We start from the raw sequence: 22,508 nt of genomic DNA, 5'->3' as shown, positions 1-22,508 counted from the left end.
AAAAAAAAAAAGAAATAGTTTGATTACTGTATGTCTCAGTGTGTTCCTCCTTTTGTTAACCCTTTCTGGGAGTCTCTGTATTTCTGGACCTGGATGACTGTTTCCTTTCTCATAGGGAGGTTTCTACCTATTATCTCTTCAAATATTTTCTCAGGTCCTTTCTTTCTCTTCTCTGCTTCTGGGACCCATATGATATGAATGTTTTTACATATACTGTTGACCTCATTTCTTTTCATTCTTTTTTCTTTACTCTGTTCTGTAGCTGTGGTTTCTGTTATGTCTTCTGGCTCTCTTATCCATTATTCTGCCTCAGCTATTCTGTTGATTCCTTCTAGTATATTCTTCATTTCAGTATATACATATATATATATGTATGTATGCTTGTATGTGTGTATATATGTATATATTTGGCTGCACTGAGCAGCTGGCAGGATCTTACTTCTTAATGAGAGGCTGAACCCGCGGCCCCTCCAGTAGAAGTGAGGAGTCCTAACCCCTGGACTACCAGGAGATCCCCCAGTTACCGTATTGTTCATCTCTCTTGTCTGCTCTTTAAATTAGAATTTTGTTTTTTGTATCTTCTCCATCTGTGCCTCCGTTCTTTTTCTGAAACCTTGAGTCATCTTTCCTATCATTACTCTGAACTTTTTTTGGGGGTAGTTAGCCGGTCTCCACTTCAGTCAGGTATTCTTAGGGGTTTTATTTTGTTCCTTCATCTGGGATATGTTCCTCTGTGATTGTGGTTCCTGTTTCTCAGGCTGCAGGGTTGTAGTTCTCCTTGTTTCTGCTCTCTGCCTCCCATGGATGAGAGGCTCGTGCTTGTGCAGGGTTCCTGGTGGAAGAGACTGGTGCCTGCTCACTGCTGAGTGGAACTGGGTCTTGTCTCTCTGGTAAGCAGGGCCATGTCATGGGGTGTGTTTAGCAGGCATCTGTGTGCTCAGGAAGACATTAATCAGCTTGTCTGTTGATAGGTGGGGCAATGTTCCTGTTCTGTTGGTTGTTTGGACAGAGGCATTCCAGCACTGAAGCTTACAAGCTGTTGGGTAGGGCCAGGTCTTGGTGAGGAAATGGTAGCCTCCAGGAGGGCTCATGGCAGTGAGTACTCTTCAGAACTACGGCCAGTGTCTTTGTCCCAGTAGAAAGCCATAGCCACCCCTTGCCTCCACAGGAGACTCAATACCACCAAGTAGGTCTGGCCTACGCTGTGAAGTCACTGCTTTTTTCCTTGGGTCCTGGTCCACACAAGATCCTATGTGCACCCTCCAAGAGTGAAGTTTCTATATCCTCAAGTCTGGTGAGATTCCAGCAATCATATCCTGCTGGTATTCAAAGCCAGATCTCTGGGGGCTGCTCCCTTAGATTGCGGAGCCTGAGTTAGGGCTCAGAACTTTCACTTCTGTGGGAGAATTTTTTTGATAGGATCATGTCCTTCTATTCTTCCATCTCCCCTCTTACTTTTCTCCCACTTAGTAGGTTGCCTTTTTATTTTGTTGATGTGCAGAGGCTTTGTTAATTTCATGTTGGCACACTTGCTTTTCTTGCTGTTACAGCCTTTGCTTTTGGAGTCAGAGCCAGAAAACTTATTGCTAAGAAGGGTGTCAAGGAACTTACAGTTTATATCTTCTAAAATCTTGGATTTAGGTCATCTGTTCAAGTCTGTTATCCATTCTGAGTTACTTTATATATATGGTATAAGATAATGTCTAACTCAGTGAAACTATGAGCCATGCCTTGTAGGGCCACCCAAGACAGACAGGATATGGTGGAGAGTTCTGACAAAATATGGTCCACTGGAGAAGGGAATAGCAAACCACTTCAGTATTCTTGCCTTGAGAACCCCATGAACAGTATGAAAAAGCAAAAAAGACAGGACATTGAATGATGAACTCTGCAGGTCAGTAGGTGCCCAATATGCTACTGGAGATCAGTGGAGAAATAACTCCAGAAAGAATGAAGAGATGGAGCCAAAGCAAAAACAACATCCATTTGTGGATGTGACTGGTGATGGAAGTAAACTTTGATGCTGTAAAGAGCAGTGTTACATTGGAACGTGGAATGCAAGATCCATGAATCAAGGCAATTTGGAAGTGGTCAAAAGGAGATGGCAAGGGTGAACATCAACCTTTTAGGAATCAGTGAACTAAAATGGACTGGAGTGGGGGAATTTAACTCAAATAATCATTATATCTACTACTGTGGGCAAGAATCCCTTAGAAGAAATGGAGTAGCCATCATATGCAACAAAAGAGTCTGAAATAAGTACTTGGATGCAGTCTCAAAAATGACAGAATGATCTCCATTCATTTCCAAGGCAAACCATTCAGTATCACAGTAATCCAAGTCTATGCCCCAACCAGTAATTCTGAAGAAGCTGAAGTTGAAAGGTTCTATGAAGACCTACAACACCTCCTGCAACTAACACCCAAAAAAGATGTCCTTTTCATGATAGGAACTGGAATGCAAAAGTAGGAAGGCAAGAGATACCTGAAGTAACAGGGAAATTTGGCCTTGGAGTACAAAATGAAGCAGGTTAAGGCTAACAGAGTTTTACCAAGGGAATGCACTGGTCATAACAAATACCCTCTTTCAACAGCACAAAAGAAGACTCTACACATGGATATCACCAGATGGTCAATACTGAAATCAGATTGATTATATTCTTTGCAGCCAAAAATGGAGAAGCTCTATACAGGCAGCAAAAACAAGACCAGGAGCTGACTGTGGCTCAGAACATGAACTCCTTAATGCAAAATTGAGACTTGAATTGAAGAAAGTAGGGAAAACCATTAGACCATTCAGGTATGACCTGAATGAAATCCCTTACGATTATACAGTGGAAGTGACAAACAGATTCAAGGGATTAGATCAGATAGTAAGAGTACCTGAAGAATTATGGACGGAGGTTTGTGACATTGTACAGGAGACAGGGATCAAGACCATCCCCAAGGCAAAGAAATGCAAAAAGGCAAAATGGTTGTCTGAGGAGGCCTTACAAATAGCTGAGAATGAAGAGAAGTAAAAGGCAAAGGAGGAAAGGAAAGATACAACCATTTGAATGCAGAGTTCCAAAGAATACTAAGGAGAGGTAAGAAAGCCTTCCACAGTGATCAGTGTAAAAAAAAAAAAAAAAAAAAGAGGAAAACTATAGAATGGGAAAGATTAGAGCTCTCTTCAAGAAAATTAATGCCAAGGGAATATTTCATGCAAATATAAAGGCACAATAAAGAACAGAAAAGGTATGGACCTAACAGAAGCAGAAGATATTTAAAAAAAGGTGGCAGGAATACACAGAAGAACTATACAAAACAGATCTTCATGACCAAGATAATCACAATGGTGTGATCACTCACCCAGAGCCAGACATCCTGGACTGTGAAGTAAAGTGGGCCTTAGGAATCATCACTTTGAACAAAGCTAGTGGAGGTGATGGAATTCCAGTTGAGCTATTTCAAATCCTAAAAGATGATGCTATGAAAGTGCTGCACTCAATATGTCAGCAAATTTGGAAAACTCAACAATGGCCACTGGACTGGAAAAGGTCAGTTTTCATCCCAATCCCAAAGAAAGGCAATGCCAAAGAATGCTCCAACTACTGCACAATTGCACTCATCTCACACGCTAGCAAATTAATGCTCAAAGTTCTTCAAGTGAGGCTTCAACAGTATGTGAACAGTGAATTTCCAGATGTTCAAGCTGGTTTTAGAAAAGGCAAAGGAACCAGAGATCAAATTGCCATCATCCGTTGGATCATTGAAAAAGCAAGAGAGTTCCAGAAAAACATCTATTTCTGCACTGTTGACTATGCCAAATCCTTTGACGGTTTGGATCACAATAAACTGTGGAAAATCCTTAAGGAGATGGGAATACCAGATCACCTGACCTGCCTCCTGAGAAATCTTTAAGTAGGTCAAGAAGCAATAGTTAGAACAGGACATGGAACAACAGACTGGTTCCAAATCGGGAAAGGAGGACGTCAAGGCTGTATATTGTCACCCTGCTTATTTAACTTATCTGCAGAGGACATCATGTGAAATGCTGGGCTGGATGAAGCACAAGCTGGAATCAAAATTGCCGGGAGAAATATCAATAACCTCAGATATGTAGATAACACCACCCTTAGGGCAGAAAGCAAAGAACTGAAAAACCTTTTGATGAAAGTGAAAGAGAGAGTGAAAAAGTTGGCTTAAAACTCAGCATTCAGAAAATGAAGATCATGACATCTGGTCCCATAATTTCATGGCAAATAGATGGGGAAACAGTGGAAACAGTGTCAGACTTTATTTTGGGGGGCTCCAAAATCACTGCAGATGGTGACTGCAGTCATGAAATTCAAAGACGCTTACTCCTTGGAAGAAAAGTTATGGCCAACCTAGATAGCATAATAAAAAGAAGAGGCATTACTTTGCCAACAAAGGTCTGTCTAGTCAAGGCTATGGTTTTTCCAGTAGTCATGTATGGATGTGAGAGTTGGACTATAAATAAAGCTGAGCACCGAAGAATCAATGCTTTTGAACTGTGGTGTTGGAGAAGACTCTTGAGAGTCCCTTGGACTGCAAGGAGATCCAACCAGTCAATCCTAAAGGAAATCAGCCCTGAATATTCATTGGAAAGACTCATGCTGACTGTGGCTTTGTAGTAGAGCCTGAAGTCAGGCAAGTTGATTCCTCCAGTTCCATTCTTCTTTCTCAAGATTGCTTTGGCTATTCGAGGTTTTTTGTATTTCCATACAAATCTTGAAATTATTTGTTCTAGTTCTGTGAAAAATGTGGCTGGTAGCTTGATAGGGATTGCATTGAATTTATAAATTGCTTTGGGTAGTATACTCATTTTCACTATATTGATTCTTCTGATCCATGAACATGGTATATTTCTCCATCTATTAGTGTCCTCTTTGATTTCTTTCATCAGTGTTTTATAGTTTTCTATATATAGGTCTTTCGTTTCTTTAGGTAGATATATTCCTAAGTATTTTATTCTTTTCGTTGCAATGGTGAATGGAATTGTTTCCTTAATTTCTTTTTCTACTTTCTCATTATTCGTGTATAGGAATGCAAGGGATTTCTTTGTGTTGATTTTATATCCTGCAACTTTACTATATTCATTGATTAGCTCTAGTAATTTTCTGGTGGAGTCTTTAGGGTTTTCCATGTAGAGGATCATGTCATCTGCAAACAGTGAGAGTTTTACTTCTTTTCCAATTTGGATTCCTTTTATTTCTTTTTCTGCTCTGATTGCTGTGGCCAAAACTTCCAGAACTATGTTGAATAGTAGCGGTATGGTACTGGCACAAAGACAGACATATAGATCAATGGAACAAAATAGAAAGCCCAGAGATAAATCCACACACCTATGGACACCTTATCTTTGACAAAGGAGGCAAGAATATACAATGGAGTAAAAACAATCTCTTTAACAAGTGGTGCTGGGAAAACTGGTCAACCACTTGTAAAAGAATGAAACTAGATCACTTTCTAACACCACACACAAAAATAAACTCAAAATGGATTAAAGATCTAAATGTAAGATCGAAACTATAAAACTCCTAGAGGAGAACATAGGCAAAACACTCTCAGACATAAATCACAGCAGGATCCTCTATGATCCACCTCCCAGAATTCTGGAAATAAAAGCAAAAATAAACAAATGGGATCTAATTAAAATTAAAAGCTTCTGCACAACAAAGGAAAATATAAGCAAGGTGAAAAGACAGCCTTCTGAATGGGAGAAAATAATAGCAAATGAAGCAACGGACAAACAACTAATCTCAAAAATATATAAGCAACTTATGCAGCTCAATTCCAGAAAAATAAACGACCCAATCAAAAAATGGGCCAAAGAACTAAATAGACATTTCTCCAAAGAAGACATACAGATGGCTAACAAACACATGAAAAGATGCTCAACATCACTCATTATTAGAGAAATGCAAATCAAAACCACAATGAGGTACCACTTCACACCAGTCAGAATGGCTGCGATCCAAAAATCTGCAAGCAATAAATGCTGGAGAGGGTGTGGAGAAAAGGGAACCCTCCTACACTGTTGGTGGGAATGCAAACTAGTACAGCCACTAGGGAGAACAGTGTGGAGATTCCTTAAAAAATTGCAAATAGAACTACCTTATGACCCAGCAATCCCACTGCTGGGCATACACACTGAGGAAACCAGAATTGAAAGAGACACATGTACCCCAATGTTCATCGCAGCACTGTTTATAATAGCCAGGACATGGAGACAACCTAGATGTCCATCAGCAGATGAATGGATAAGAAAGCTGTGGTACATATACACAATGCAGTATTACTCAGCCATTAAAAAGAATTCATTTGAATCAGTTCTGATGAGATGGATGAAACTGGAGCTGATTATACAGAGTGAAGTAAGCCAGAAAGAAAAACACCAATACAGTATACTAACACATATATATGGAATTTAGGAAGATGGCAATGACGACCCTGTATGCAAGACAGGAAAAAAGACACAGCTGTGTATAACGGACTTTTGGACTCAGAGGGAGAGGGAGAGGGTGGGATGATTTGGGAGAATGGCATTCTAACATGTATACTATCATGTAAGAATTAAATCGCCAGTCTATGTCTGAAAAAAAAAAAAAAAGACTCATGCTAAAGCTGAAACTCCCATGGTTTGGCCACCTGATGCAAAGACCTGACTCATTGGAAAAGACCCTGATGCTGGGAAAGACTGAAGGCAGGACGAGAAGGGGCCAACATAGGATGAGATGGTTGGCTGACATCACAGACTCAATGGGCATGACTTTGAGTAGGCTCTGGGAGTTGGTGATGGACAACAAGGCCTGGCGTGCTGCAGTTCACGGACTCGCAAATAGTTGGACACTACTGAGTGACTGAACTGATAAGATAATGATTCAGTTTGGTTCTTTTCATATATCTGTCCAGTTTTGCCAATACCATTTATTGAAGAATCTGTCTTCTCCCCATTGTATTTTTTTGGGGGAGGGGAAATCTATGTTTTAATTAATTTGGTAATGAATTTCTCTGAAATTCAAAATTATTTACAATTGTTTAATATAAAAGTTACATTCTTAGATTTTAATGAAAGTTATTGCAGGTGATAGTGATAGTCATTGACTCCAATTTGGTTAGAGAAGTTTCAGGAAATTTGTTATGAATTTAAAAATAAGCTGGACAGGGACAGTTAAATATGTAACAGTCACTATTTAACAGATTATTGAGCAGAGATATATTAATATGTCTTTCATTACATATTTTGTTATCTGAGGGATTCCCTGGTAACTCAGCTGGTAAAGAATCTGCCTGCAATGCAGGAGACCCTGGTTCAATTCCTGGGGCAGGAAGATCTGCTCGAGAAGGGATAGGCTACCTACTCCAGTATTCTTGGGCTTCCCTGGTGGCTCAGCTGGTAAAGAATGCACCTGCAATGTGGAAGACCTGGGTTTGATCCCTGGGTTGGGAAGATCCCCTGGAGAAGGGAGTGGCTACCTATTCCAATATTCTGGCCTGGAGAATTCCATGGACATTATAGGCCATGGGATGGCAAAGAGTTGGGCACGACTGAGTGACTTTCACTTTCACTTTATTTTCTGAATATTACTGACAGGAGTGTTTCAGTGTTCACTTAAATAACAAATCACCAGCCATGGGCATTAGTTTCTGCAAAATTCCCCTGTCAGTAACGTGTTAACATTAGTTTTAGTTACTGTTTTAGTCAGCTCTGGCTGCCATAACAAAATACTATACTAGGTGGTTTAAACAGTGGAAATTTATTTTCTCAACATTTCTGAAAGCCAGAAGCCCAAAGTCATGGTAATAGCACAGTTGTTTTCCAGTGAGATCTTTCTGCCTGCCTTGTGGATGACTGCCTTCTTGCTGTACCCTTTCATGGCAGGGATTCAGAAAGAGAGAGAAGGGGGTGGGTTGGGATGGGGAGTTTCTTTGGTGCTTCTTCTCTTAAGGGCTCTAATCCCATCATGAGGTCCCCATGCTCATGACCTAATCTGAGCTTAATTATCTCCCAAAGACCCCCATCTCCAAATACTACCACACTGGAGGCTAGAACTTCAACATATGAATTTAGGTGCCAATTCAGTCCAAAGTAATTATGAAGAATTTTGCATTTCTCTGTACGCATAGAACCAAGTGCAGCATAGAACCAAGCATAGAACCATAGGCAGAATAATGTTTCCCTAAAATATATAACATTTTAACCTCCATAGAGTGTGAATGTATTACCTTTCATGGCAAAAGGGACTCTGCAGATATCATTGTTATGGATCTTGATATGGAGAAATTATCTGGATGGTCCTAGGGTAACCACAAGCGTCCTGAAGTGGGAGAGGGAAACAGAAACAATAGTGACTATTGTGTGTGTGTAGACAATCTTTACAGTCGTGTTTTAACTCCCTATATATTGCATTTAAAAACAAATCATGTGTCATTTAACACGTTCTTAAATTTTTATCTACTATCAAATCATAATATTTTATACACAAATACCCTTTACTCTTCTTTCTTAAAGTATTGTAAAATCTCCCTTCATTCATTTTTGAGTTCAATACTTGTCCAGGCCAAGTAGAAAGTTAGAGGGATTGTAGTAGTCAGTACAAATCAGAACTGGAGTACAGTAGCAAAACAAAACCTCCTGGGACTAAAGGTAGCGCAGCTCCACCTAATACCTTGAGACACTTCACTCTTGGAACCCAGTCCTCATGACATGAGGAAGCCAAGCCAAGCCACCTGTTTCAGCCCCAGTCCTAGCCATAAAGCTAGTACCAACTACCATACATGTGAGTAGTGAGCAAGCTTTTGGATGATTCCAGTCTTCAGCCTTCAATGTGTCCCTATTTTGACACTGAAATGACTTATCCCAAAAGTCCTGACCAAATTTCAGACAGTGAAAAAACAAATGCCATTGCTTTAAGCAACTCATTACATTTTGGTGTCGTTTGTCACATACCCATAGAGAACTCCAATAACCTCTACATTTCTGCGAAACCAAATATACATTCCTCTACCCCTCAATACTCACAGATGCCTGACATTAACTTTCCTAGTTTGATCTATGGTGCCTCATCTCTCATGCATGTAATGCTTAACCCAGTCTTAGCACTGGAACCTTACACTCTTTTCCATATAGAGCCTAGTATTCCATTTTGGCTCATCTCAGTCCTGTTCTTCATGGTCCACATTTTAGATCCTGCAGTGCACATCTATTGCCTAGTTTTTACCATATCCAAGATTACTGGTCTGGTGCCAGCAGCCTGATTTACTTTTGAAGAAACTACATTTTCTTTACACTCCATCTAGAGGCTTCTAATAAGGTAAACTTCGCCTTCTAGTCTAAGGTGGGCAGAGAGCCCAGACTTTGCCAGTTGGCATCCTTCATCCTCCTGGCTAGTTGACTCATTCAAGAATAGACATCCTGAGTTGATCCAGTGAGGTGAAATCCTAGGCTTTTCCCAGAACAACGTTTCTATAGTGCCTGCTGAACCACGAGACTGTCAGCAGGCTGCCGGTGGCCAAGGCATGACAAAAGCCTACCTAAGAATGAAGCCAGCCCAGAAGGAAGCAGAGCCAAGTGTCAGATTTCTCACAGCATCACTGGAGCATCTGGACTCAGCCAGGCCTGAAGTTCCATCCCTCCTTCCACCTACAACTTCTCAGTTGTGTGTGCCTAGCAATTCCTTTTTGGCTGAAAGCCAGACTGGGTTAGATTTATATCACTTGGTAATGATAGAGTCCTGGAACATGGAAGACCACATCTTCGTATTCATTATGGCAGTTCCTGAGTGCCTATTTCACTTGTGACTCTGTAGTTGGAGTTGAGGCATGAACACTGAGTATGGCAGGGTCCATGAGGCTTAACCTTATTGCCTTCTCCTTCCATCCCTTCAGTGAAGAGTTCTTCCTGATACCATTTGTTTACAGGACTCCCTGCTGCCATTTTACAGTATAACTAGCTGTATGCATGCCATCATAAGCTTTGAGAAGACAGGAATAAAGACATCTTTATTTGCTGATGTAAGAATCCATGGATGAAGGCGCAGGCATTATCGTGTGTACTGCATACATATTTCCTTTCTTTCACGTTGCACCTAGCATGGGGCTTATGCCTAGTTGTTGAATGATATGTATATTAAATAATCCTTGTCTCTAATACTAGATAACATTTATGGAACAATTAATGGATGCCAAACTTAAGTACCATCTCAATTCTCAGACAGTAACTAACGTGAGGTAATATGTGCTGTTCTTCTTCTTTTTATATAGGTAGGAAAAATCCCAACAAATTAAAGCTTGAAAAGCTAAAAATCTTGTCCTTAGTCTCACAGTTCATAAGTGGCAGCGTGAGGACTCCAACTCATTTTTCTCTCCTGCATACTTAGCTCATGGCCAGTTCACCATATAAAGTGCATGGGGTTTCCTCCTTGAAAAACATTCTAAGTATCTGTTCTGAATAAAAGTAAATTGGTTTGAAGCACAGGAAATCAGTCCCCTTTTTTGTGTCATGGTCTTAGTCCTGATATTAGCTGCCTAGACTACAGAAGTGACTTAGCAACATTTTGGGAGGTGGATAGGGTAAGTAGAAATTTGGAAGGCATGGCCATAAGCCAGATAGAAGGAGCAAATCGCCTGAGCTTTGTTCTTCCCGCATCTGCTACAGATGTGAAGAAAATGACAAGAGGGAAAACTGCAAAAGCCTCTTCTAAAAAGTGTTGCAAATTTGATGGCTGCCAGCCAGGAAAATGTAGCGACCCTGGTTATCACAAGTGCATAACAGAACAAAGAATTTCAGGCTTCCAGGAGAGATGATAGGGTTGGAAATGAAGAGCTTATGAGGAAGCAAAATATAAAAATCTAACCAAGGGTATATGGGAATAAATGGTCCTTGAAAGTTTCAGGAAGAGCCATATAGGGTTCCAATGAGTATGTGCAGGGAAATACGCTCTGGTAGAGTTGCATGTAGGTTTCCCATCCCACCCCCTCAAGGAATAGAACAGGTTCACTGTTAACATTCCAGTGATTGTTTAGGAGAAGAAAATGAATTCTTAGGCAAGTTGAAAAGGATGACCAGCACATGTCCTTTTCTTACAGTGCAATGAAAAATTACATATTTATTACAGATTTAAAAACTCGTGAAAAGGGCAGATTTTTTTTTTTTCATCTCAATTTCCTCTGGGTGCTCTGCAGAGCTGTTGAGAACTGCTCTCCTGAGTCATGATTCCTTTCGCAAGCAGTCTGGTGGCCAGAGTGAGAACTGGAGACAGAGGAGAATTCTTGAGGCACTTCAGTGCATCCTGAGCTTTGAGGGCAGCAGGGTGGGACAAGGGTGGAAATGAGAGGATAAACTTCTTTTAGACTGCATTTTGACTCCTCAGTTTTGACATCTGAAAAACAGGTCATGGAAACACGTTTCTCACTTGATCATTTTCAGGATTAAATGGATAACACAAAAAGTCTCTGCTGGTCCATCCCATTCATTCATTCACTTTCCTTCCATTAGTCTGAGAGCCCCTTGGGGGCAGAGGCCAGGTCCTGCTTGCTCACTGCTGTGCCCCAGCGCCTGGCACAGAGTGTAAACAGAATGCGTTGGCTTGAATCGATGCCTGTTGTTTGTGTGTTTAGCAAGATGCAAAACCAATTTTCTATTATGTTTATTCTAAAGTGATTTGTGTCAAGTAAATGCTTTTCCGAGAATATTAAATTTGTCCCTAAGTGATCTGAGAGATCCTGATGATGGATTAAAATGGCCAGTTGCATTTTATTACAGAAATGGGGTTGGAGGGGCCAAATGGGCCAAGAACTTCCTCCCACAAATGATAGTCCTCTCTAATTAACATACTCTGTCTAAAGATCATTAATCAAAAAGCACCTAAAGTGACAATTTACATGTGCTCTTTTAAGGACGCCATGTAACAAGAACAAATCCTTTGAAATAGACGTTGTTCTTTTTTGCATCTGTTCCCCAAAGGAAAGAAGATGATATAGCAAGTGAAATTTGCTAGGCCCTGCTTAAAACTGTTGGAATTTTCCTAACTTCCATTTGAATTGCAGCTTAGAGCCATCTCTTCCAAAAAAGCCTTCTTTGGCATGAATGATACATATATTTGAGAAGTATGAGTAAGAGACATTAAGTAAGAGTAGTATGAACAGGTAAGAATAGATAAGAGTTACTGAGGGCTCTGGCAGCACATATGATAACTGGGTGGTGGGGAAAGGAATATAGGGAACTAATGGTGTCCAAGTAGAATCCTGAGGATAAGAGAGTTAGCCAATTCATTTAATTCTTTCAAAAGTTCTATAATGAAATCTTTGTTCTTATTTCATTGATAATATAACATATCAACTTTAGAATAAGTTACTTTCTAAAATTCATACTTTTTGCTGTACCAACATTTTGCAGTGTATTTTTTTTTTTTTTTTGGTCTTAGCCCTTTCACCAGATTAAATATTTGTGAGCCTATTAAGGATTATTTTAATCATTTCTTAATATTTTGCATAATAAATTACTTTTAAAATTCTAAAATATTTTGTTAGGTAAGTATATGATTAATGGCTATATTACAGTGTTTACTTTGAATATAATTTTTATCTTTGTATTTATGATATATAATAATTACCTTTAGTCCTTTAATAAATACAGCACTACTTACTACCAAAAGTATAAGAAAAAATGATGATTTGGCTATACATTTATAAATACTAGATTATCTTTAATAAGAGAGCAAAACCATAATAAAATATAAAGTTATTTTAAGGATTATGAACAGAAACAGTGGTCAGTAACTGCCTTCATTTAATGTTTGGAAGTTTTGATTTTTCCAATTACAAATTGGTTAATTTTTATGCTTTATTTATCAATGACAGGATAAGCTGGAAGGTATTAGACTGCTGTTTGCAATCATTTACCCACAAGTAAGACATTCCAGATGTTGGTAGCCTTAATTACCACTGAATAAAAATCTAACTCAGTTATAACTGTCACAGGGCTTTCTGTTGTTAGCATTTTCTTTATTAGCAGAGACTTCTTACAGATTTGTATTATGAAGATATGTATCTGAATAACAAATCTGGTGGGGAGCATCTTAAGATACATGTCTTAACTCAGGCTGCCGTGACAAAAATACCACAGACTGGGTGCCTTAAATATAAGGATTTGTTTCTCACAGTTCTGAAGGCTAGTAGTCCAAGATCAGGGTGCCAGCAGACCTGGCTCCCAGGTAAGGGCCCACTTCCAGATGGCTGCCTTCTCACTGTATCCTCCTCACAAGGTGGAGCAAGAAAGAGCATTGGCTTCTCTCATTTTATGGACGCTAATTCTGTCGAGGAACCCTATCCTCATGACCTCATCTGAACCTAAATAGGGGCCAAGGTCCCCATCACAAATGGCATCACACTGGGAGTCAGGGCTTCGACATGTGAAGTTGAACCTTCATTCAGTTCCTAACAGCACATTTATAGAAATGTTTCGGCCCAGAGAAGACGGGCCCCACGTGACTCTTTGGCATCTGTTCTGACCTTCCTCCTAATAGGGGGAGGAATTTTCAGGGCCAAAAGGACAAGAATATTCCGAGCTAACTTGCTGCCTTGCAGGTGGCAGTGACTGCCTGGGACCCCAGAATTCTTTCCTAACTAAACAACCAGTACCTGATGCCAGGGCCTGCAGGGCTCCTTCCCTAGGTTGCCCCTCTTGCCTGTGAGCTGCAGGCCACCGTGAAACACCTCCTCCCAGGAGATGGCCAAGGGGTGGCAGTTTTGATTCAAGGGAAGAATGATCAGAATGTTATATGCTGGCTGGGAGTCCACAGGCACGTATACGTGATGGAACTGAGGACAGAAAGGGAAGGGAGAGAAGAAAGCTGGCTCTCCCCACACCACTGTGTTCTAGCACCAAACTTTGAAAAGTATAATTCTGCATGCAAACCTCAGCTTCCAGGTTATTAAGAAGGTGCAGTTTTGAAGGTATGAGGATAGAACATAATTTATTTCAGACACGTTACATTCAGTATTGTTGGATTTTTTTTCCCAGAACTGCTACACCTGTTTTGACTTCTTTGAGCAGTTTACATGTGTTTCCACCTCTCCACATACTCACCAACACTTAGAAAATGTCTTGAATAGTAAGACATTTGCTGTGTGGTCTCCATTTGTACTCTTGATTTACTTTTCATGAATGATAGGAGTGGGTCTGATTATGACTAATGCTGCTCATTAACTGGTAACTAATATTACTAACAGTATAATATTAGTAATTTTATGCATCTTCCCTTTAATATTATAGACATCAAACAGCATATGGCTGAGAATAAGAGCTACTGGAAACTCAGTACTGTTTGAAGCTGGTGGTTGGGTGTTGAACTAAGTGAGAAAGCTAATTGAGTTGTGAGTTTGCTCATCAGAGCTGTACTAAATGGCCCTGAGGATGAATCTGATATACTCTATCAGGATCCCAAATTGCTCCATTTTGAAAGGAAAATATATACAGAATTACTATTCTGTTTGATTCATTAGCTAAATGTCTTTTTCATTTCTAATTGCCACTGCTATTCCCCTCATAGGCTGCCTTTCTAATGAACTTGTCATAGGACCTGAAATTTGTACTTTCAGAAGCAATGTACTGTTTTCTTGTATGTGTATCTTAAAAGCTTTACACTGCAGGCCTTGAAATTTACATCCAGTTCTCTTTCTTGCTTATTTCTCCACTTAATGGTCTATTCATATTGCCATGTGGATTGAATCTGTTGCTTCTAATTACTGCATTGGAGCCATACAACATACATACTAACTTTTACTTATCTGCTCCCCTAGTTATAGGCATCTAGGTGGCTTTCCTTTAATTTTAATTTCATGGCTGAAGTCACCATCTGCAGTGATTTTGGAGCCCCCCAAAATAAAGTCTGACACTGTTTCCACTGTTTCCCCATCTATTTGCTACGAAGTGATGGGACCAGATGCCATGATCTTCGTTTTCTGAATGTTGAGCTTTAAGCCAATTTTTTCACTCTCCTCTTTCACTTTCATCAAGAGGCTTTTAAGTTCCTCTTCACTTTCTGCCATAAGGGTGGTGTTATCTGCATATCTGAGGTTATGCAGAGATTGCACCCAAGCACTGCATTTTGGACTCTCTTGTTTACTATGAGGGCTATCTGTTTTTTTTTCTTTCTAAGGGATTCTTGCCCATGGTAGTGGATATAATGGTCATCTGAATTAAATTCACCCTTTCTTGTCCATTTTAGTTCACTGACTCCTAAAATGTCAATGTTCACTCTTGCGATGTGTTTGATGACTTCCAGTTTACCTTGATCAATGGACCTACCATTCCAGGTTCCTATGCAGTATTGTTCTTTACAGCATTGGACTTTACCACTGGGCATTGTTTCTGCTTTGGCCCAGCCTGTTCGTTCTTTCTGGAGCTATTTCTCTGCTCTTCTCCAATGGAATGTTGGACACCTACTGATCTGGAGGGTTCATCTTTCAGTGTCATATCTTGTTTCCTTTTCATACTGTTCATGGGGTTCTCAAGGTAAGAATGCTGATGTGGTTTTTCCCATTCCCTTCTCCAGTGGACCATCTTTGTTCAAACTCTTCATCATGACCCATCTTTCTTGGGTGGCCCTACACAGAGTGGCTCATAGTTTCACTGAGTTAGGCAAGGCTGTGGTCCATGTGATCAGTTTGGTTAATTTTCTATGATAGTGGTTTACATTCTGTCTGCCCTCTGATGCATGAGGATAAGCGGCTTTTTCCTGGTAGTGGGGAAAACTGGGTCTTGTTATGGTGGGCAAGACCATGGTCAGTAAGTCTTAAATCCAATATTCTGTTGATTGGTAGGGCTGTGTTCCCTCCCTGTAGTTTGAACTGAGGCCAAACTATGGTAAGGGTAATGGTGATAATGGCAACCTCCTTCAAAAGGACTTATGCCAGCATGCCAGGCCTCCCAGGACTGCTGTAGTCAGTACCCCTGACCATGGGGGCAGGCCACTGTTCACCTCCACCTCCACCAGGAACTCCCAAGCACACACAGGCAAGTCTAGCTCCATTTCTTATGGGATCACTTCTCCTTTCTCCTGAGTTCCGGTGCGCACAAGGTTTTGTTTGTGCCCTCCAAGAGTCTCTGTTTCCCCAGTCCTGTGGAAGTTCCATATTCACAATCCACTTGCCTTCAAAGTCAGATTCCCTGGGAATACTCAGTCCCTTTGCCCAGCCTCCAGGGTGGGAAATCTGCTGTGGTCCCTAGAACTTCGGCCAGTGTGATAACTTCTTTGGTAAAATTGTTCTCCAGTTTGTTGAGTTGCCTGCCCTGCGGTGCTATTGCTGTTGTTCAGTCGCTCAGTTGTGTCCAGCTCTTTGTGACCCCATGGACTCCGTGCTCCCCTGTCCTTCACCATCTCTCGGAGCTTGCTCAAACTCATGTCGGTTGAGTTGATGATGTCATCCAACCATCTTGTCCTCTGTCGTCCCCTTCTTCTGCCTTCTATCTTTCCCAGCATCAGGGTTTTTTCCAATGAGTTGGCTCTTTGCATCAGGTGGCCAAAGTATTGGAGCTTCAGTTTCAGTGTCTGTCCTTCCAGAGAACATTCAGGATTGATTTCCTTTAGGATTTTCTGGCTATATTTCCTTGTAGCCCAAGGGACTCTTAGGAGTCTTCTCCAACACCACAGTTTGAAAGCGTCAATTCTTTGGTGCTCAGCCTTCACTATGGTCCAACTCTCACATCCATACATGACTACTGGAAACATCATGGCTTTGACTATATGGACCTTTGTTGTCACAGTAATGTCTCTGCTTTTTATTATGCTGTCTAGGTTTATCATAGCACTTTTCTTCCAAGGAGCAAGTGTCTTTTAATTTCATGGCCGCAGTCACTGTCCACAGTGACTTTGACGCCCAGGAAAATAAGGCCTTTCACTGTTTTCCCATCTATATGCTGTGAAGTAATGGGACCAGATGCTATGATCTTAGTTTCTTGAGTGTTGAATTTTAAGCCAGCTTTTTCACTCTCCTCTTTCACCTTCATCAAGAGGCTCTTTAGTTCCTCTTCACTTTTAGCCACAGGGGTCATGTTATCTGCATATCTGTGGAGAAGGCAATGGCACCTCACTCCAGTACTCCTGCCTGGAAAATCCCATGGATGGAGGAGCCTGGTAGGCTGAAGTCCATGGGGTCATTAAGAGTTGGACACGACTGAGTGACTTCACTTTCACTTTTCACTTTCATGCATTGGAGAAGGAAATGCTAATCCACTCCAGTGTTCTTGCCTGGAGAATCCCAGGGACTGGGGAGCCAGGTGGGCTGCCATCTATGGGGTTGCACAGAGTTGGACACAACTGAAGCGACTTAGCAGCAGCAGCATCTGCATATCTGAGGTTATGATATTTCTCCTGACAGTCTTTGATTCCAGCTTGTGCTTTATCTAGCCCAGCATTTCACATGATGTACTCTGCATATGTGTTAAATAAGCAGGGTGACAATATACATTCTTGACATACTCCTTTCCTAGTTTTGAACCAGTCCGTTGTTCCATGTCCAGTTCTAACATTGCTTCTTGCCCTGTGTACAGGTTTCCACAAGCTGCAGGGTTGTAGTTCTTGCTTCTGGTGTCTGCTGGCTGGTGTGCAAGGTTGGTTCTGGGGTTTGTGCAGGTTTTCTGGTAGAAGGGACTGGTTCCTGCCCTCTGTGGGTGGATTTGGATCTTGCCCCTTTGGCGGGCAGGGCCATGTCAAGGGGTGTGTTTATAGTTAGCTGTGAGCTCAATACAACTTGAAGCATCCTATTTGCTCTCAGGTGGGGCTGTATTCCTATACTGCTGGTGGCTTGTTCTGAGGGTCTCAGGACTAGAGCCTGCATTCTGTTGGGTGGAGCCAGGTCTTGATGCCATAATGGCAGTCTCTTGGGAGAGCTCACACAGTTCAGTTCAGTTCATTTCAGTCACTCAGTCGTGTCCGACTCTTTGCGACCCCATGAATTGCAGTATGCCAGGCCTCCATGTCCATCACCATCTCCCGGAGTTCACTCAGACTCACGTCCATTGAGTCCGTGATGCCATCCAGCCATCTCATCCTCTGTCGTCCCCTTCTCCTCCTGCCCACAATCCCTCCCAGCATCAGAGTCTTTTCCAATGAGTCAACTCTTCACATGAGGTGGCCAAGGTACTGGAGCTTCAGCTTTAGCATCATTCCTTCCAAAGAAATCCCAGGATTGATCTCCTTCAGAATGGACTGGTTGGATCTCCTTTCAGTCCAAGGGACTCTCAAGAGTCTTCTCCAATATCACAGTTCAAAAGCATCAATTCTTTGGTGCTCAGGCTTCTTCACAGTCCAACTCTCACATCCATACATGACCAGAGGAAAAACCATAGCCTTGAATAGACGGACCTTAGTCAGCAAAGTAATGTCTCTGCTTTTGAATATACTATCTAGGTTGGTCATAACTTTTCTTCCAAGGAGTAAGCGTCTTTTAATTTCATGGCTGCAGTCACAATCTGCAGTGATTCTGGAGCCCCCAAAAAGTAAAGTCTGACACTGTTTCCACTGTTTTCCCATCTATTTCCCATGAAGTGATGGGACCGGATGCCATGATCTTCGTTTTCTGAATGTTGAGCTTTAGGCCAACTTTTTCGCTTTCCTCTTTCACTTTCATCAAGAGGCTTTTTAGCTCCTCTTCACTTTTTGCCATAAGGGTGGTGTCATCTGCATATCTCAGGTTATTGATATTTCTCCCAGGAATCTTGATTCCGGCTTGTGTTTCTTCCAGTCCAGTGTTTCTCATGATGTACTCTGCATAGAAGTTAAATAAGCAGGGTGACAATATACAGCCTTGACGTACTCCTTTTCCTATTTGGAACCATTCTGTTGTTCCATGTCCAGTTCTAACTGTTGCTTCCTGACCTGCATACAGATTTCTCAAGAGGCAGGCCAGGTGGTCTGGTATTCCCATCTCTTTCAGAATTTTCCACAGTTTATTGTGATCCACACAGTCAAAGGCTTTGGCATAGTTAATAAAGCAGAAATAGATGTTTTTCTGGAACTCTCTTGCTTTTTCCGTGATCCAGCAGATGTTGGCAATTTGATCTCTGGTTCCTCTGCCTTTTCTAAAACCAGCTTGAACATCAGGGAGTTCATGGTTCACGTATTGCTGAAGCCTGGCTTGGAGAATTTTGAGCATTACTTTACTAGCATGTGAGATGAGTGCAATTGTGCGGTAGTTTGAGCAGTCTTTTGCATTGCCTTTGTTTGGAATTGGAATGAAAACTGACCTTTTCCAGTCCTGTGGCCACTGCTGAGTTTTCCAAATTTGCTGGCATATTGAGTACAGCACTTTCACAGCATCATCTTTCAGGATTTGAAATACCTCAACTAGAATTCCATCACCTCCACCAGCTTTGTTCGTAGTGATGCTTTCTAAGGACCACTTGACTTCACATTCCAAGATGTCTGGCTCTAGATTAGTGATCACATCATCATGATTATCTGGGTCGTGAAGATCTTTTTTGTACAGTTCTTCCGTGTATTCTTGCCACTTCTTAATATCTTCTGCTTTTGTTAGGTCCATACCATTTCTGTCCTTTACTGAGCCCATCTTTGCATGACATTTTCCCTTGGTATCTCTAATTTTCTTGAAGAGATCTCTAGTCTTTCCCATTCTGTTGTTTTCCTCTATTTCCTTGCATTGATCGCTGAAGAACGCTTTCTTATCTCTTGCTATTCTTTGGAACTCTGCATTCAGATGCTTATATCTTTCCTTTTCTCCTTTGCCTTTCGCCTCTCTTCTTTCACAGCTATTTGTAAGCCCTCCCCAGACAGCCATATTGCTTTTTGCATTTCTTTTCCATGGGGATGGTCTTGATCCCTGTCTCCTGTACAATGTCACGAACCTCATCAGGCACTCTATCTATCAGATCTAGGCCCTTAAATCTATTTCTTACTTCCACTGTATAATCATAAGGGATTTGATTTAGGTCATACCTGAATGGTCTAGCAGTTTTCCCTACATTCTTCAATTTGAGTCTGAAATTGGTAATAAGGAGTTCATGATCTGAGCCACAGTCAGCTTCTGGTCTTGTTTTTGTTGACTGTATACAGCTTCTCCGTCTTTGGCTGCCAAGAATATAATCAATCTGCTTTCGGTGTTGACCATCTGGTGATGTCCATGTGTAGAGTCTTCTCTTGTGTTGTTGGAAGAGGGTGTTTGCTATGACCAGTGCATTTTCTTGGCAAAACTCTATTAGTCTTTGGCCCACTTCATTCTGCATTCCAAGGCCAAATTTGCCCTTCATTCCAGGTGTTTCTTGACTTCCTACTTTTGCATTCCAGTGCCCTATAATGAAAAGGACATCTTTTGGGGGTGTTAGTTCTAAAAGTTCTTGTAGGTCTTCATAAAACCATTCAGCTTCAGCTTCTTCAGCATTACTGGTTGGGGCATAGACTTGGATAACTGTGATATTGAATTGTTTGCCTTGGAGATGAACAGAGATCATTCTGTCGTGTTTGAGATTGCATCCAAGTACTGCATTTTGGACTCTTTCGTTGACCACGATGGCTACTCCATTTCTTCTGAGGGATTCCTGCCCACAGTAGTAGATATAATTGTCATCTGAGTTAAATTCACCCATTCCAGTTCATTTTAGTTCGCTGATTCCTAGAATGTCGACGTTCACCCTTGCCATCTCTTGTTTGACCACTTCCAATTTGCCTTGATTCATGGACCTGACATTCCCGGTTCCTATGCAGTATTGCTCTTTACAGCATTGGATCTTGCTTCTATCACCAGTCACATCCACAGCTGGGTCTTGTTTTTGCTTTGGCTCCATCCCTTCATTCTTTCTGGAGTTATTTCTCCACTGATCTCCAGTAGCATATTGGGCACCTACTGACCTGGGCAGTTCCTTTTTCAGTATCCTATCATTTTGCCTTTTCATACTGTTCATGGGGTTCTCAAGGGAAGAATACTGAAGTGGCTTGCCATTCCCTTCTCCAGTGGGCCATATTCTGTCAGACCTCTCCACCATCACCTGGGCAGGTCATGGTGGAGAGAGCTCACACAGGTCAGTATTCTCTGGGGCCCCAGGCACCAATGTGCTTGCCCCCACAGTGAGCTACAGCCCAAACCCCCTCCCCTCCACTCCTCTTGGGGACCCTCCAAGCCCTGCCGGTAGGTCTGGCCCAGTCTCTTTTGGAATCACTGCTTTGTGCTGGATCCCAGTGCACTCTCCAAGAGTGGAGTCTCTGTTTCCCCCAGTCCTGTGGTGCTCCGGAACTCAAGCCTCCTTTCCCTTCAAAGTCAGATGTTGTGTCAGCCCCTTCTCCTAATGTCAGACTGTGCAGCCTGACTAGGGCTCAGAACTCTGACTTGTGTGGCAGAACCTCTGTGATACAGTTATTTTCCAGCTTGTGCGTCAACCACCCAGTGGATATAGGATTTGATTATATCATGAAATCATCCCTCTTACCATTTTGTTATGGCTTCTTCTTTGCGTTTGGATTTAGAATATCTTTCTCAGTGGGTTCAAGCCTGTTCATTCCACAGTTAGTTGTGATTTTAGTGTTGTCATGAGAGGCGGTAAGCTTAAGTCCTACTCTGCCGTCTTGTTGGGAATTGGGTGGCTACTTTTAGTTTGGATGCTTGCTACCTCTTTCCTCAGTGTGTTGGCCATTAGCCCCTTGATATGGGCTTGTAGGTGTGGTGGCCCGTGTGCGCTTCCAGTTCGGCCCAGACAACTATTGGAGCCTGCCTGTGGGTCTCTCAACAGCAGTGGTAGCTTGTGCATCCTCAGGACAGTGGCAGCAGCGATTGGCTTCTGCTCCCAGGCTTTCCAGTAGCAGCAGCAGCCCACTCACTCCCAGGACAGCAGGGGTAGTGACCAGCGCTTGTTCCCATGTCTCCCAGCAGCGCCAGTGGCCTGCATGCTCCAGGAGACCAGCGGCAGTGGCTCATGCCTGCTCTCGGCTCATGCCTGCTCTCTGGGTGGCGGGGGCAGCAGTTGATGGCCACTCACAAGTCTCCCAATGGCAGCGGCTGGCCCCTCACTCTCAGGACAGTGGAGGGCAGTGCTTGGTTCCTGCTCGTGGGTCCTGCCGCAGTACACATGGCTCACAGACTCCTGGGACAGCTGAGGCAGCAGCTGGAGCCCGCTTTTAGGTCTCTAGGTTGTTGCCAAAATCCCGGACTCTGTCTCTGGTGCCGAATAGAAACAGAGATGGAGTTTTGGGAGGGGTAGAAAAGAGCAGCTTTTATTGCTTTGCCAGGCAAAGGGGGCCATAGTGGGCTAATGCCCTGAAGACCATGTGACCCACCCTGGTGGGGGTAGTGAGGAGTTTTACAGTGTTCAAGGATGAGGGTGCGATCAGCTCATGGACAGTTTTTGAATTGGGAAAACAAGATCAGCATGATAGCTACCACAGCTAAGAGCTTCACGGTTGCATAGGCATCTTTCTATCTCCTCTGAGAGAATAATGCCCTAGCGTGTTCCCCGGGAAAAGGTTTGATGTTGAGTCCGAACTTGATGCTGCA

General features: G+C 42.1%; 1 long non-coding RNA gene across 1 annotated transcript in view; it reads left to right on the top strand.

The window, feature by feature from the left end:
* Positions 1-22,508, top strand: part of LOC138441141 (uncharacterized) — a 148,313-nt gene that overhangs the window by 99,322 nt on the left and 26,483 nt on the right. The window lies entirely within an intron of this gene.

The sequence above is a fragment of the Ovis canadensis genome, chromosome 5 (assembly GCF_042477335.2).
Source record: "Ovis canadensis isolate MfBH-ARS-UI-01 breed Bighorn chromosome 5, ARS-UI_OviCan_v2, whole genome shotgun sequence".
Classification (NCBI taxonomy): domain Eukaryota; kingdom Metazoa; phylum Chordata; class Mammalia; order Artiodactyla; family Bovidae; genus Ovis; species Ovis canadensis.
This window is presented reverse-complemented; position numbering and strand designations above follow the sequence as displayed.